The 16,942-nt window shown below is 28.5% G+C and overlaps 1 pseudogene; it reads right to left on the bottom strand.

Annotated features, from left to right (window-relative positions):
- Nucleotides 1-14,002: 14,002 nt before the first annotated feature.
- LOC113855585 lies at nucleotides 14,003-16,279 on the bottom strand (annotated as a pseudogene).
- Nucleotides 16,280-16,942: the final 663 nt, after the last annotated feature.

Below are 16,942 nucleotides of genomic sequence, written 5' to 3'. Positions count from 1 at the left end.
TATTGTATCATATTATCTGAAAACTCTTCGAGACACCATAAATTTTCTGAATAAAATAAAATAAAATAAAATAAAATGGACGTCATATCATATTATCAATTAAAAACTGAGATGAAATTACTTTAAAAATAATCAGAAGAGTTACATCCTTAATAATATTTTATAATATTAAATTTTAAGAATTCAACTATTAAATAAATTTATATATTCTTGCTAAGTTATATATAATTTAACTATTAATATTCATTTATACTTTAAAAATTTTATATTAAATATTAAAATAAAATTGTCGGATCAGTTTTTAATTTATATAATTGTTTTAGACTAATTTATTTAAAAAATTTAATTATTAAATTAACAAAATTTTACGTTTATAAAGAATTATTATGTGAGTAATTTTTATCAAGTTACTCTTGCAATAACTTGATCCCAACAATAAATTATATATATATATATATATATATATATATATATATTTGAATTAGGATGTGAATCTACCATTTTTCGAAGGAAATTTTGCTAATTTACTCTGATTAATAAATTTTTATAGATAATGAATTTAATTAAAAAATTCAAAAAAACTTATAAACAATTTACGGAAAATAAGTTATAAATTTTATAATATTTAAATAATTTTTTATATAACTTATCAATGTAAATAATTTTTAACTTATTTCAATAAATTTCATTGTTAAATTTAACACACGAGTTATTGTTAAAAAAAAGTTATTAAAAAAGTGTTTAAATAAAAAAAAATCCTAAATCCAACGATTTTCATAAGTAGCTTCTTGATATAACTTATTAAAATAAGTAGTTTTCAGCTTATTAAAAGTACTTAAGTAATTTATGGTCATACATGTCCACTTTTTAACAAATTAAATGAAACACTCCAATTTTTGTCTCTTTTATTGAATTAAATTTTTTATTTTAATTGAATTAGAAAATGTAAAATAAATAGGGAATAGGAAATTAGAATATCATTAGTAAATTTACTCAAAATCAAACCTAATTAAGAGAATTATAAGGTACAATAATTTCTTTAAAATTACTTGATGGTTTTTAATTAACTAAAGTGGAATAAACAAGGATTAAATTTAGTTTTAAGGAGATAAAAACAAGAGCCAAAATAAAAGTTATAAAATTTAGTCAAAAATTTGAAAATAATCTAAAACAAGCTTAGGTTAGTAATTTTTTTTTCTTTTTATTTTGTTAATAAGGAGGCTAAAAGTCTAGCAAAACAAACAAAAGTCAAGGAACTTCTCTAAGAGTCTAAACATCAATGACATTGAGGCCTAAAAAAGATTGTAAAGTCAAATGAGCTTTTTTAAAAATAATAAAAGGAACAAACTCCTCTAAACATAATTTAGCTAACTTATCAGAACAATAATTAACTTCTCTACAAACATAAGTAAATTTAACAAATTGAATAGATTTTAACAAATCTCTAATACTATTAATCAGACTAAACAGAGGATGGGAACACATTTGAAGATTAACACTCAGTAAGATGACTTTTTTTTAATCACTTTCAATCCACACAATGTGGAAACCTTTTTGTAAAACCAGTTGGATATCCAATAAAATTCTCCTTAATTCAACAACAAGAGAAGTGTAGAAATCAATGGCAGAGTAGAAACCAGCTAAAAACTAGCCTTGACAGTCTCTTACAAGCCCTCCACAAGCAACAATTCCAAAAGCAGTGGAAACAGCCTCCACCACATTAAGTTTAACCTAACCAGCGATTAGAGAGTCCACTTTATGTGATGCTGATCAAAGGCAAGCTTAGAGATGTTTTGCGAAATGTTTCTGTAGCAGAAGTTAGAAAAGCCAAAATCAGAATGGATTTTCTAAATTAAACTATTAGGTTAGACAAAGGTATTTAAAAAAAAAGCATTTTTGACTTTTCAAATATGCAAAACAATCATACCAAAAATTTTATTCCATTAAAGGAAGTTATTAGAAGCAAAAAAGAATAAATTCAATCTAAGCTAATCAAATAACCCATTGCTGAAAAAAGGAACAATATAGTCAGGCAAAATAAAATGATTCCAAATATTATTATTAGCATAAAAACAATACAGATAACATGCATTATGGTTTATGGGCCTCTCCACATCTAGGATAGACAGAGATGTTAGTCATTATTCTTCTAAGTCTTTCCTCATTAGTCAATAATTTACCATTAGCTAATTTCCAAAGAAAAAGTTTATTTTAGGAGGACCCTCCCATTTCCAAATTGAATTAAAAATATCATTATTTTGAAAAGAAATCTGAGAATCAATAGTAAGCAATTAATTAGCTGATTTAATTGAGAACACCCCATTGTTCGTGAGATTCTAGAAAAACAAATTTTAGCCCCTGCTACTATTGGGAGGACTAGTTTGAGTTATACACTTTCAGACACATTCAAGGAGTAGAGATTTAATCCTATTTCATTCCCAATTACCCTTAACAGAGAATAACCTAAAAGGAATATCAAGATCTTCACTCAAAACAGTGAAGTTAGCAACTTTGCTAAGATTACTAAACCAAGAGACCCAACTATCAACCCAAAATTTTGTAATCATTTCATCCCTTATAACATCTAGGGGCCAAATTTGCCTTGTTCCACTGATTGCTTATTAACCTGATAACAATAAACATTCTCCTCATGAAGGTTATAAGGGGAACTAATCACTTTATCCTTATCCATTGTTGCCTTGTACAGGAATAATTTTTTATCTTTTTCTCTCACAAAAGTGACTACTCCCTCGTTAATGATCCCTCTCTCTTGCAACTCGAAAGGCTCATCACCTTTTTTACAATGAGACAAAGTAGACATGCTTATTTTAAACATTTTCTCCAAATAGAATGGAAGCTCAATACCTAAACATAACAATATACTTAGTTAGTTAACATCCTTTAAATACTAAAATATTCAAGTAAAATTTTCTAATAAAGTAATTATATCATGCGCTCATCATATCTTTTATTGTTGACATTATTGTTACAACTCTTACATATTCTTTTCAATAAAAAAAAAGTGACAAAAAAAATCCTTACAACTCCACTAAATAATACATTGTTTGGTCATTACGAAATCATCGCTGAACAAGATAGAATATTCAAAGGTTTATTTGGTTGCAACTAAGGATGAAAAAAGGTTATGTAACACCCTATATTCCTTTATATTAAATATATTAAGCTTATAAAATATTATAAAGAATAACCAAACTTTTTCTTTTATCAATTAATTACAATTTATAAAGATAAAACCTTTCACAACTATCAATTCATGTATAAGGCCAATTTAAGAAAATAAACTGCATAAGATATATTGTAAGTCAATATTTACATGCCCAAATATTTTAATTACAACATAATATATTACATTTACATATCGTCACACAGAATATTTTAAAATTTACATCAGTTCATACATATTCTTCATACTGAGGATCTGAAACTATTCATCTATATCATATCAACCCTCAATTTCTGTCAAGTCCTTTGCGGTTAATTCATCATCCTCTCCAAGATAGGCATCACCAAAGTTTGCCATCATTTCTATACTAAAGAATCTCTCAAATATATAGCTATTAGGTCTTCCTAGCAAATCATGATCATAATAAGTAAATACATTATTCATGATCCGAGAGGGTCTTTCTATTCTCTGGTATAAATAAAAACTAAGAGACTAATGAATTTGACTACTGGTGGAGAAATCAAAAGGAACTGCATAATTATATACTACTTCTAATGTATACTCCTTATTCTCTTCAAAATGTACTCTAAAATATAAATATACTATATGTCTATACTCCTTAAAAGCATAATTTATTCTACTACTAGCATAAACATCTCCTAAGATCAACATATAGCCTATCACACATAATGATAAAATAGAGCTCCCTTTAGCTTATAATGAATATCTAAACAGAGATTGATGATGAATAACATCCTAAAATGGCACTTCTACCTAGATAACACAAATTTATTTCTTAAGAACAAGATTCAAGGAAAACGAACAGTAAAAACACAATTTATCTTAGCGAAACTTACTTAAGATTGCTTAGAATGAACGTATAACCTTTGATTTGGAGAATAAGTGGTATTTAGAGAGATTTTATCGAAGAAAATATTGATAGTGCTCAAAGAAAACGAAAGTGGGACATGAAATAGATTGAGAAATGAGTTTTTCATGCATGAAAACTCTTAAATATCCTCAAAATCATGACACTCTCGCTATAGCGAGAGATTACTTGTAGCATTCTTTACTACAGTGAGTCATTTTTTGCTATAGCAAGAGACTATCCCTACAGCGAAAATATCAGACAAAATTGCACTCTGTTTTATGCACTTTTTGCTATAGCGAGGGATCCTCACTATATAGAGATCTTTCTCGCTATAACGGAACTTCTTGCTACAGGTGAGATAATCTTATCTAGCTTTCTTGCCTCTAAAATGTTCTAATGTCGCCCCCTTATTTTCACTATAGCAACACATCATCGCTAACGAGAATCTTACAGTTCTAACATGAATATTTATCATAACAATGCAATTTTACTTAATATAAGAATAGGAATATTATAGTTTAGGCTAGATTAAACTTTGCAAAAGTAGGTCTCACCTATTTAATTGGAAGCCCTGGTTTGATTGATTACCCGTCATAAACTTTTTATTAAATATAGTTTGACCTTTTTAAAAGGTTGATTTCACCTATTAATTTTTTTAAAGACCACTGGTTTATATCTAATGAGCCATTAGAAAAATGGTTTAGCATCTTAAATATTTGTAATGAAATTATATATTTTTATTTATCACTTTCAAATTACATATTTAATTTAAATAAATAAATCACTAAATATACAAAAAAACATAAATCTATATCAATGTTATGCATATCTCAAAAAGTATGTAATAGGAACACTCTCCAGCTCTAATAAAAAGGGTTAAAGTTTCTAATTCAAGATTTTATTCATTTAAAAATTTATTTTTTAATATATTATGTTATAATTTTATATAAAATTGTTTAAAATATTATTATAAATTTTGTGAGTCTTAAATACATGATTTTTCAAATTCAAACTTAGCTTATTTAATTAATTAAATATTTTTAAAAACTTAAATTAAGTTTATTACTTAAATAGATCAAGTCAAACTAAACTTTGAAAAGGCTATGTTGTGGGCCTTTATCATACGACTTAGCTTATTTCCATCCTTAGTTGCAACTATAAAATTTGTCTTAATTTTTTTATTTTTTATAATTCAATGTTTTATTATGTTTCGTTGTCTTAGTTTCAATTTTAATTTGTTTTATATAATGATATAATATATCAACCTAAAAATATATTTTTCTAGATAAAATAAATTTATAAATTATTAAATTTAAATTTAAATTTAGTTTTTAATTTCATGCACCATATAAAAAATATGTTTAAATTTTAATAATTTATTATCCTAAATTTTTAAAATTACATCTCTCAAATGTATTCTTGTTTCATGTCACCCAATCATAAATTACTATATAAGTAGAAATTCATGATTTATGTAATAATTAATATAAAAATTTATATCTATGGTGAATTCTAATAAAATATAAACATATTTGTACTTGCAGTACGTGAAACTAAACTCAAAAATATAAATTATTCATAACAAAAGTAAATAACATTAATTTAATTTATAAACTCCATTCAAACTTAAAAATATCCATATAATACATAAATTGCTATAAATAATAAAAAATTATAAAAAAATGTTTATGGAGTTGGTACAGGATCAGGTGACTGTGCTGGATCTGGACCAGAAGGAATTTGTCTTTTGATCTCATAGCCAAAATTTAAATCTTTAAAAGTAAAAGAATTAGTCAGATGGTGTATCGAGTATAGTGATTTTGCTTGATTTGAACTTTTAGGAACCAATTTCTTTATTTCATAATTAAAACTCAAATCCTTAGTTACAAAAGAATGTGGCAAATGATGTATTGAGTCAGGTGATTGTTCTTGACTTGGACCTATAGGAACCAATCTTTTTATCTCATAGTTGAAACCCAAACCCTTTGAAGAAAAAAAATGTGCCACATGATGAATTCGATCAAGTGATTGCGCTTGTTTTGGACCTGTAAGAAACAATTTTTTTATCTTATTTTTGAAATTCAAATCCTTAAAAGCAAAATAATGTGTCACATAATTTTTTTGGTTAGATAACTGAGCTTGATTTGTACTTAAAAGAATTAATTTCTTTATATCATGATAAAGCCTAATATTATATTTAGATAAAAAAATTTTAAAAAAATAAAATCAATAACAATAGATGATAAAAAAATAATGAATATAAAAAAAGGTGTTTGATAATTCAAAAGAGGTTTAGTATAATATAATTTTTTAAGACATTGTATGAAATCTATTTTATTTAACATTAAATTTATAATATTTTAAAAATATTTTTCTTTAACATCTAACATATGTAATTTAGTAATTTAAAATTAAAAAAAGTGCCATTTTTTTTCTTCTTAACAACGGGAGCCCAAAAAAATACTTTTAGAACTATAAAGAAACACACCTTTCATAATCGGTAATGGATTAGTAGACCTTGATGGCTTAGAACTCGAAGCAGCTAGTCCTTGAATGCCATAGTTTGCAGCACGATCACTCTGAATTAGAGAAAGAAACAAGAAAGCCACCACCACAACTAAGTAAACCTTTGGAAATTCCATCTCGTTTGGTAGTATTTTGCAATAACCAAACGGTGCATTAAATAGTGGTATTTTTTTATTTGATTTTAATATTTTTTTATGATATATTATTGAATGAAAAACATTACACATTTAATATATTTCTTTTTTTTCAAATTTTTTAATAATCATAATTTTTAGAAAGATAAAACAGGATCATAAAAGGTAAAAAAAATTGTTTCAATTCTTTACTTGATTTTTCAATTTTAATAATAAGATTTTACCGTCACAGCATTAATGCTGATTGTTTTATGCGTCTGGTTAGTGAATGCATTTAATGCATTGAATAAAGAATATTTAGTCTTTTAATATTTATCACCGACCTTCCAGATAAATCAGTATTGAGTTCTTAACTACTTTAAATACTACTAACATGCATATATATATATATATATATATATATATATATATTATAAATTTAAAATTTTTATATTTTATTTGAGTCTTTATTTAATTTACATCTAATAATAAATTAAATAAAAAATTTAAATTAAGTATAAAATTTTTTAGACTTATACTAATATAAAATAATTCTGCCTCATATATATAATTTAAAAATTTGTAATTATAAAATTGTTCAACAAAATTATTTATTGTTGGTTTTTTTTATAATATAATAAAAATATTTTAATGTTAATAAAAAATTAAAACTTGATTTGAAATATTTAATGTTGATTTTTTAAAAAATTAGTTTAATTACTATAATATTATGTTAACAATTAATTTTTTTTTTATTAAAACTTACATATATCATAAAATCTAATATATTGATAATATTAAATAATAAAACTTTTAATAAAGTTTTACTATTTAATATTTATTTCTTGTATATTCTAAAAAAACTGTTTTAAATATTAACTATATCCTTTATTGAAAATATTTTAAAAAGATGTTATCTTCTCTATTAAAATACGTGGCATTTTTTATATTAAATATCAAATTTATAAATAAAATAATTAAAAAATCTCATCTCAAGTGTCTTAAACTTTATTTCGGTGAATTTTTAAAAAAGTTTACAAATTTTTTAAAATCCTAACTTTTTTTATTTTTCTATTTTTTACATCAGCTAAAAAACAACTAACATAAAAATACTTTTTACTTCAATTATTTTAATAATTAATATTAAAAATTTTATATTATTTTTAAAAATACCACAACACTTTTTATATTAATTATTATAAAAATTGTGAATTCTTACTTATGATAATTTATGATTGGATAATAGTGTATATATTATCTTCTATATTTTTATTCTATGAATTAAGAATAGACGAGAGAAACGTAAATTTTCAAATCAAGAAAACAATTAGGAGGAAAAATATAAAAATTAATTTTTATAATAATATGGTGGATGAAATTTTAAAATAAATTTTAATTAAGATTATAATGATTTATAAATTTATTTTTTCTAGAAAATTAATTATTTTTAGTTGATATAAATTATAATATTATCTTAATTTAAAATTGAAATTGAAATCAAATTCAAAATATAGGGTTCTAAACAATTGAAATTCATTTATCTTTTATCAATTCAACTAAAACTTTAGCTTTGTAAGTATTTTATCTTTAGTTTTATTAAACATGTCTTTAATGAATTTTATTGGAAAGTATTACATTTTGGATTATTCTCTTATATCCATATAAATTTTGTTTATACTTATAAAAAAAATTATTTCACTTTATCCCCTTCCCTACCCCACACCCACAGCTCTAATCTCTTTACTTTCTCCTTCTCACACTCCTACTTTCACCTATTTTCTTTTCTCTTCCTCACACCCCTCCTTCTCTTCGGATTCAGATTCTATCATGTTTTGGCGGGAACATAAGCCTCATGTTGTCATTCGCTTAAGCAAATTTTGAATGACTTAAGCAAAATAAAGTGAATTTTTGCTTAAGTAGTATTTTTTGGCTTAAGCGATATAATTATGGGATCCAAGCTTCAAAGTGAGTTCAAACGAGGTTGGTGAATCCCCGTTTAAGCGACAAATCATGGCTTTAGCGATTGTAGAATCGCTTCCCTCCGCCCAAGCGAATATGTTTAATATTAAGCGAATTTGGGATAGAGAACTATGAATTTCAGGCTAGTTACTCGCTTAAGAGCTTTTAAAATTGCTTAAGCTAATTTGTGATTGGCTTAAAGCATAAGCAAGTGAATTTTGTTAAAATGAAGCGAATCTGGGATAGAGAGCATTGATGCACAGGACTGTAATTCGGTTAAGCTAATAAGGATCTATTTAAGTGAATGGCTATATCACTTGACACTACGCCAAAATGAAGATCTGAGAGCGGTTCCGTTTTAAATTAGAAAGCATTTAGAACTGCTCTAAAATCTTGCGCTATCTGATGTGTTATATTTAAGAGAGCGGTTAAACAACCGCTCTTAAAAGTTAAGATTGGAGAGCGGTTCTATGTGGAACCGCTCTCCAAAGTATAGGTGTAAGATTAGAGAGCGGTTCTATGTGGAACTGCTATCCAAAGTATAAATGTAGACCGACACCTCTTGATATACGTCGTCATAGGCAACGAGTTCCACCACCCTTTCTAAATGGTCAGGATTCACCGCTATAGCTGGTAGCCCTTCTATCATGGATTAGCCAGACCAGTGGAGAAGCAAGGAACTTGTAGCTACATCTTAAGTCTTTTTAAACCATAGTCTTAAGTAACTAACAAATAACACTGATAGCAACTAGTTGACTATGACTTTGTACTAGTAACTCGCGGAACACTTTCTAGAGATCTCTTCTTTCTTTTTTAGTTTTCTGCTACAAAGTAAAATTGATTTATTATTACATTTAAATCAAAATTTGGAATTGATTTCTTTGTGAGTTTTCTTCATTTTTATCACAAATCAAAATTGAATCTTGAGTTTATATGTTTGGTGTTAACCAAACAGTCCACATCTGCATGAACCAAATAGAAAAAAAAAAAAGGAATAAATTAGTAAGATGATTTTTAACATTAATAGAGAGAAAAAAGAAAGAAAGAGACAATGGATGATTCACCGTTAACAAAGAGAAGAAGAAAGAAAGAGAGAATGAAGAAGTACCTACAGATGTGGAAAAAAACTAATTTATTAACGCAAAAAATATAAAGAAAATAGGCTAACAAAGAATGAAGAGGTACCTACAGATATGAAAAAAAATAATTATTAGTGCAGAGAAGATGAAGAGATCAGGCTAACAGAGAATGAAGAGGTGTAACATCCTCATTTTTGCTAAACGATTAATTTATTAATATAATTCTAAGTTAATATATAGTACTTGATTTTTTGGGAAAAATTAGGATAGAATTAGCATGAGATGTTTTAAAAAAAATTGTTAGGTATATTTTTAAGAAATTTTTGGTAATTTTTAATTTTAAAATTTTTAAGTTTCAAAAAGTGTCAATTTGTGTTGGTTAAAATTGTTGTATAAAGTTAAAAATAATATTTTATTTTAAAAAAAATAATAATAATAGTAAAAATTATAAAAAGTTTATATTTTATTTATAAATATTATTTGGAATATAAAAATAATTTTTTTGTATTTAATGAGCAGTTTTGGATTTTCTAGTTAATTTTAAATAAATTAGTTATATGCTCAAGCAGAAATTGCGTGTAAAAATTTTACATACCAATTAGAGGATCAATAGTGTCAAAAATTATTTTATAATTATGTTTAATATATTTCATGATTATTTTTAAATTTTAGGATTTTTATCTAATTATTTCAATTAATTACTATAGAATTAGTAAAAATTTTAATATTATATTATTATTTTTACTATTTAAGATAAAGATTAGTCTCTAAAGCTTTCCATTTCTTCCTTTCACTTCCGTAAGCCCCATTTTCTTTCTTCCAAGGACCTTTGATCATCTTTGGTCTTAATCTCTTAAATTTCCAACTAAGTTCATTAAATTTTTTTAATATTTCATCTATTTTCATCATTTTGAACACTTTGAACCGATTAATTTTTTATTTTCTCTCTCTTTTTGGGTGCTGGAACAGTGGCATAAGGGTGAGATTTTGTCCAAAAATTTTGTTTCTAAATTATGTTTTTATTTGTTTAATTCTTCTATGTTTTATAATAAATAATTTTGGTGCTTTTTGTTTTGTTAAAAATGCATTTGAGGGTTCAAAATCGTTGGTCTAGAGGTGCTGTCCCAAGAGTGTTATGAGGAAAAAAAATTAATTGTTTTTAATCACCTTTAGGCTTAGAGTATTCCATTTACATCATAGAAAACAATTGTAAGGCCCGTAAGTCATTTTTTGCGAAGATTAGAAAAGGATAGTTTCAACTCACTAGTAGAGGGTTGGGTGATTAATGCCTCTTAACATTGATCATGATTATATGTGATTATTTGGTTAGGATCGTGATTTGAGAAGTGGTGGAAAGAGAACATTGGTGAGAAAAAAAATCGGTATACACTTCAAGGTAAAGGGGGACATATCTATTTTCACGGGTATAGTAGAAAAACGTTGGGAAATGAGTGTTTTATTCTTTGCTATATATATGAATTATTTGAAGGAATTTATAATTATTTCCATACTTAGTGTACAATTGTTTGATATTCCTTTTTGAAATTGATTTTATATGTGATGATATTTCTATGATAATTGTTTGTTGAATTCAGTATAAATAATTGATTACCTAAAATACTTGAGGAATGAACTATCATTCATGTGGACTGAGCATATAGAAGGTCTGTTGAAAGTTCAAAAAAATTGGAGAATTGTGAAATAAAGATATTTAAAAAAAAATCTTCTTTAATTTCAAGTGGTTTGATCAAAATTTATTTAATAGTTTTTATATATTTAAAATATACCTATATACATATTTAAATAATTTAAAGGATTTTAATTGATTTTAAAGTATTATTTTAAATGAGTATTTTGAAATGTGGTGATAATTGGAAAAAGGTATTTGAGAGCCATTGAAATGAAAGAAAAGTTGTGAAATGTGGTGGTGGTGAGACTCTGTTTAAAATTCGAAGTGTATTGGAATTTTTTGGCTGTTTTGCAGAGAGAAGAAAATTTGGAATTATCTAAATTATAGAGGAAACTCTGCCGGATTGTCAGTGAAATTTTGAAACATATGTTGTTATTGATTGAAAAGAAATGTTTAATACCTAATTAAAAGACTGAAATTAGGTTCATGCATCATAAGCATGTAATGATGGTGCCGTTGGATGGGAAGTATACGAAATCTAGGGGAGACTCCAGGTTAGTCTTGGGGATAGTCAGGTGTGATTGAACTGGGCAAAGACCAGGGCTCGCAACCCTGTGCTGTCGGTTCTCACTGCAAAACTGGACTATCCTAACAGAACCCGATGGATTCTCAGAATCAGTTGAGCTATATCTTTGAAACTATCTAATGAGATGGTTATGACCAAGAATGATTGGTGACAGTGAACTCCTGATCCTTCCCAGAAAGAAAGAAAGAGAAAAAGAAAAAGAAAATGGTTTAGGCCCATATGCATGTGTCAGTATAGCAATTAACTAGGTGATGCACAGAATCAGACATGGCATATACATTGCGTGTTGAGTTGTTGCTATTTGCTATAATGATTGTAAATATCTTGACGTGTTTTCTACTGTACTTTGGTTGAAATGGGTTTGTCTCACCCTTTTAGTTGCTATGTGTGTTGTATGTGAATATGTTTAGTAGGTGAGGACACAAATGGCCCGACCACTGTACCAGTTCAGCGTCACGGTCAGATATGATCCTGAAGGAAGATGGACGCACGATTGGAAGCGACAACAGTTCACCTATACCGGCACTATTACCTTTTTGTTAGATAGAAATGGGCCAGGCCCACGGGCATACCCCATCCCCATCAGGGTACCTATGAGACTCACTTTTCCATTTCCTCCTGGAGTACAGTTTAGGAGACCCTATGTTCCACCTCCTGTCCCTATATTATCGCCCTCAATATTATCCCCGAATTTCCTTAGATCTTTAGGGTCTTATGTACGACATGTTGTACGACCCAATATAGCGAACATACCTCTACCTAGACACATCTCCATCTCATCCACTTCAAATTCGACTTCCTCTAATTCTTCTGACTCTCTGGATTCCTCTCACTGCTCAAACACCCCTACTGCTACTAGAAAGAAGAGGACTTATTCTCAGGCTAGATTTCCTCCTAGTTTTGACTCCTCTGAGCAGGAACCTAGTGGGAAAGGAGAGTAGGCTAGGGTCGAGTAATGTATAACTTGTACATATATGTAGGTATAATTACTAGTGACTGAGGGAATGTATAAATAGAAATCCTTAACCGTTGTTAACTTTTGGAGGAAATGGTATTTTTGATAATCATGGGTCTAGGGGGAAAGCTTGTGAGGTCATTTTTGTTGTTGTTGTCTCTGATATCGTGACCCCACTTTATTTTGTATGTAAATCAGCTATGTGTATATGTTTATATGACTAGATGACTGTATATTTTGACAGATGATTGCTATATACGTATTTGGATAACTGATGCAGATGGTGTATTTAGTTTCTATTAATGGGAACAAATGTAAACTCATACATGTGGCTTTCTTACTGTTTGGATTATTTTAATATTATATTTATATTGATGGCATAATAAGTAGTAAGGGTGTCACAAGAGGTACCTACAGATGTGAAAAAAAAAACCAATTTGTTAGTAAGAAAAGACGAAGAGAGCAGGCTAACAGAAAAAGATGAAGAGAACATAAGAGAGCAGAGAAGACGAACAAAACTTACAGTAAAAGAGACCAACTTTGTTAACTAAGAAAAAGAAATGCGTTGAATGTGTTTCATTTATAAACAACTTTAATGACTTTAGAGAGCCGTTAATAGAGAACTGCTCTTTAAATATATAGTTACAAAGCAATTTTTACTAACTGGCAGCAAAACATGGTCATTCCATTCCATTAATGGTATACAATTGTTCACGATGAAGTTTACCCAAAAAGAATTCATTAATACATAGACAAGTCAAAAATAAAAGAAGCTAAGACATTTCATTCCATTCCATTCCAATCAAATATCATCCAGAATTGAATCATCGGTATCATGAAGTTGTCCCTACAAAATAAGAAGAGATATTAGGAACCACCATCAATGATTAGACAATGTAAAGTTAAGATGAAAATTATTACTCTCAACAAATCTATGAAACTTAATTGATTAAGTAATATGTGAGAGGGATCATAACATGGATGTGTCAAACAATGTACTTTAACTAGATCACAAACCACTGGTTGATATTCTTATAACATATTAACACCCATATTATTATATTATAGGATTATAATATGAAAGTTAACTGAATTGTGTTTACTGGCATTCAAAATCATTAAATAAAAGAAACTGAGATGCTAATTGATCTAAAATTGGAGTTCTCCTCTTCTTTCTCTTTGCTTGTAGCTCAATCCAGCTTTTGAAACGTTTACTCCTTTTCCTCTTAGTGCTTGGTCGTCGCTTGAATCCCTTAGGTTGTGTACTATTATTCTTGACCATAAATTCTGCATCATCTTTATCTTTATCCATAATACTATCATCAACTAGCTGACAATATTCTTCTGAACTAGAAACGTCAGAGGCCAACCTAATCATTTTAGATGCTAGGTTACGGTATCGACGTGTGGTATTAAGTTTAGAATCTCCTTTTACCTCTATTCCTTTGATATTGTGAATAATCTCACTACGACCCTTTGTTGTCCATCTCTTAAAGTATGTATTTATCAGGGATAACCTTCACATCATCAGCTTCAAACACTTTCAATGCATGACAGCAAAGTATGCTAAATGTTTCAAACTTCTTACAAGAGCAATATATAGTGCTTGAGGAAGGTTCAAACGTAATTGTCCATGATCTTTGTTGATGGACTTTAGTAATCACATATTCAATTAAAGGAGGAGTTTCAATCCTTTGGGATATGCTACAAGCTAAGAATTGAGCAAAATGTTGTTAGAATAAGTTAAATATTGTATGTGTGTAAACCTTGGCCATTTGTATTAAGATTGGTGACACCTCATACTACAATATAGCTTGCTTATGGCGGGACTCGTACTCATGCTTCAACTCATTGTAACTCGTTCAAAGTGAGCAAAGAATTGTTTTATGTCAACACTAGGTTTCATACATGCCTTGAAATCAGAGTTTAAACTTTCACCTAATTGAGTATTTCGCATTCTAAGGATGAACACATCCTTAAGATAACATGATGCCCATTTCTCCTTTATGGAATAAAGTGAAGTAATCCAAGAATTTTCTTCAACATTGTATTATGTTATAAACCTTCTCCAAGCCTCCTCAAACTGAATTGAAGAATCAAATTCATACATGCATTTTTTCAAATCTCTTAAAAAATGACTTTCTCCTTTCATCAAATTGCCAAGGTGTTTTATGACATTTTGCATTAAATGCCATGTGCATAAAGCATGATGTGTGTGAGGCATTACTTGAACAATTGCCTTGGCCATTACTTGATCTTGGTCAGTAAAAATTATTTGAGGTTGTTTTTTATTATGTACTTCCAAGAAGGTCTCAAACAACCACTTAAATGATTCTATTGTTTCATCATATAACAAGGCAGCCCCGAAAATAACAACACTTTGATAATGATTAAAACTTGAAAACAAGGCTAGATGCCTATTAGCATAATTGGTGCAATATGTAGTATTTAGTGATATGACTTCACCAAAATACCTGTAATCAATTATCATCTTTGCATCTACCCAAAAAATATTTGTGATTTGTTCCTCAGCATCCATTTAGTATGTATGAAAAAATGATAGGTTCTCGATTAACTGCCGCTGAAAGTATTCCATTAAGCAACTGACTTCTCCGTATGACATTCCCCTTTGTCTCTTAGCCTTCAAATAATTTTTTGCATCTAGAAGAGTATAGCCAACATTAGCTCGATGTCCTGTAAGTGTGCTCATTAGCTGAAATGATTTTTGTTGCAATCCTAAGGACTCGGCCAAATCAATTTGACAAGGTTCATAACAATATGAACAAGCTATGGATGACCAAGAACAACTACAAATGCATACACCAGTCCTATCATGGGATAAATTTAGGTTCAGAAGTAGGGCAAAGGCTGAAAGATTTATTCAATTGAAGCAAAGGGAATTACTACCTAAGAGGAAAGTAGTATTAGACGAAGGAGAGTATGACGAATTTATGCAAGAAATTTTTAGAAGGAAATGGCAATACTTAGCAAATTTCTCCAACTAAATACATGAAGTCATTGAAAAAGAATTTTACATAAATGCATGGCCGTTGATACCATACAAGCCAGAGAGAAAGTCTTGGGTTCAAAGGTAAACAATTGCTTATAATAAGGAGGTAGTTCTGCATCTTTAGGTAACCCTATGACCTTACCCGACGGAGAGGTGTGCCAATACCAATAACGTAGAAAGAGAATTTTAGGTTTTGTAGACCAAGAAGTAGCTAAGATCTTATACATCCTTGGAAAATCCTATGAAACAAATGTTGTTGGAAAGCCAATGAGGTTTAAGAGGCAAAGTTTAAACACTTTGCCACAAATCTGGACATCGTTTCTCTTTGCCAATATAGCCCTACACACACACCTCAAATGTTCGCATGCCTCGAACATATCTTTTTATAGCTTCATGGAGAAGTTAACTGTGGACATAGTAGCAAGCATTTCAGATGAAATACACCAGTTTGTCATGTCTAACACCTATACTACTACAGCAGCAACGAAGCCTTTGGGATTCTCTGCTCTGATCACTGCTCTATGTGCTTCACAAGGTGTTAGCATTCCTAACTGCTCCAACCAAACAGTTAAATTGAAGAAACCTATAAATTCTTACTTCATCAGAAATTATTGCACTAATCCATTAGAGCATCTTATTCCACCATCATCTTAGCCGAGCTTATCTATAGCATCTACAACAACAACACCACCAATTGTACCATTCATGCCTTAAATGCCACATACAAATTCTGCTATCATACGCCATTTGACTCACATAGAGTAACAAATTGTAGCAAACAACCGAGCTTACACGCAATTGAATGAGGCATTCTATAGGTTAACTTTATTTAAATCATTTCTTTTACATACTAATTGAAAATGTTTAATTTGTTTAACATATTCCCAGGTTTACACTACACTAACATTATGGAGAGACTTTTGATTTCCCTTGGCCTACACCTAAAGCTTTTGCAACTATTGTATCTTGGCCTGGAGACAATCCAATTTTTTCAACTAACCTCTAATTTGCAGAGGATGATATGGCCCA

This window comes from Abrus precatorius, unplaced genomic scaffold (assembly GCF_003935025.1).
Source record: "Abrus precatorius isolate BTA unplaced genomic scaffold, Abrus_2018 Scaffold11, whole genome shotgun sequence".
Lineage (NCBI taxonomy): Eukaryota > Viridiplantae > Streptophyta > Magnoliopsida > Fabales > Fabaceae > Abrus > Abrus precatorius.
Note: the sequence above shows the minus strand (reverse complement) of the source record. Positions and strands in the feature narration are given on the sequence as shown.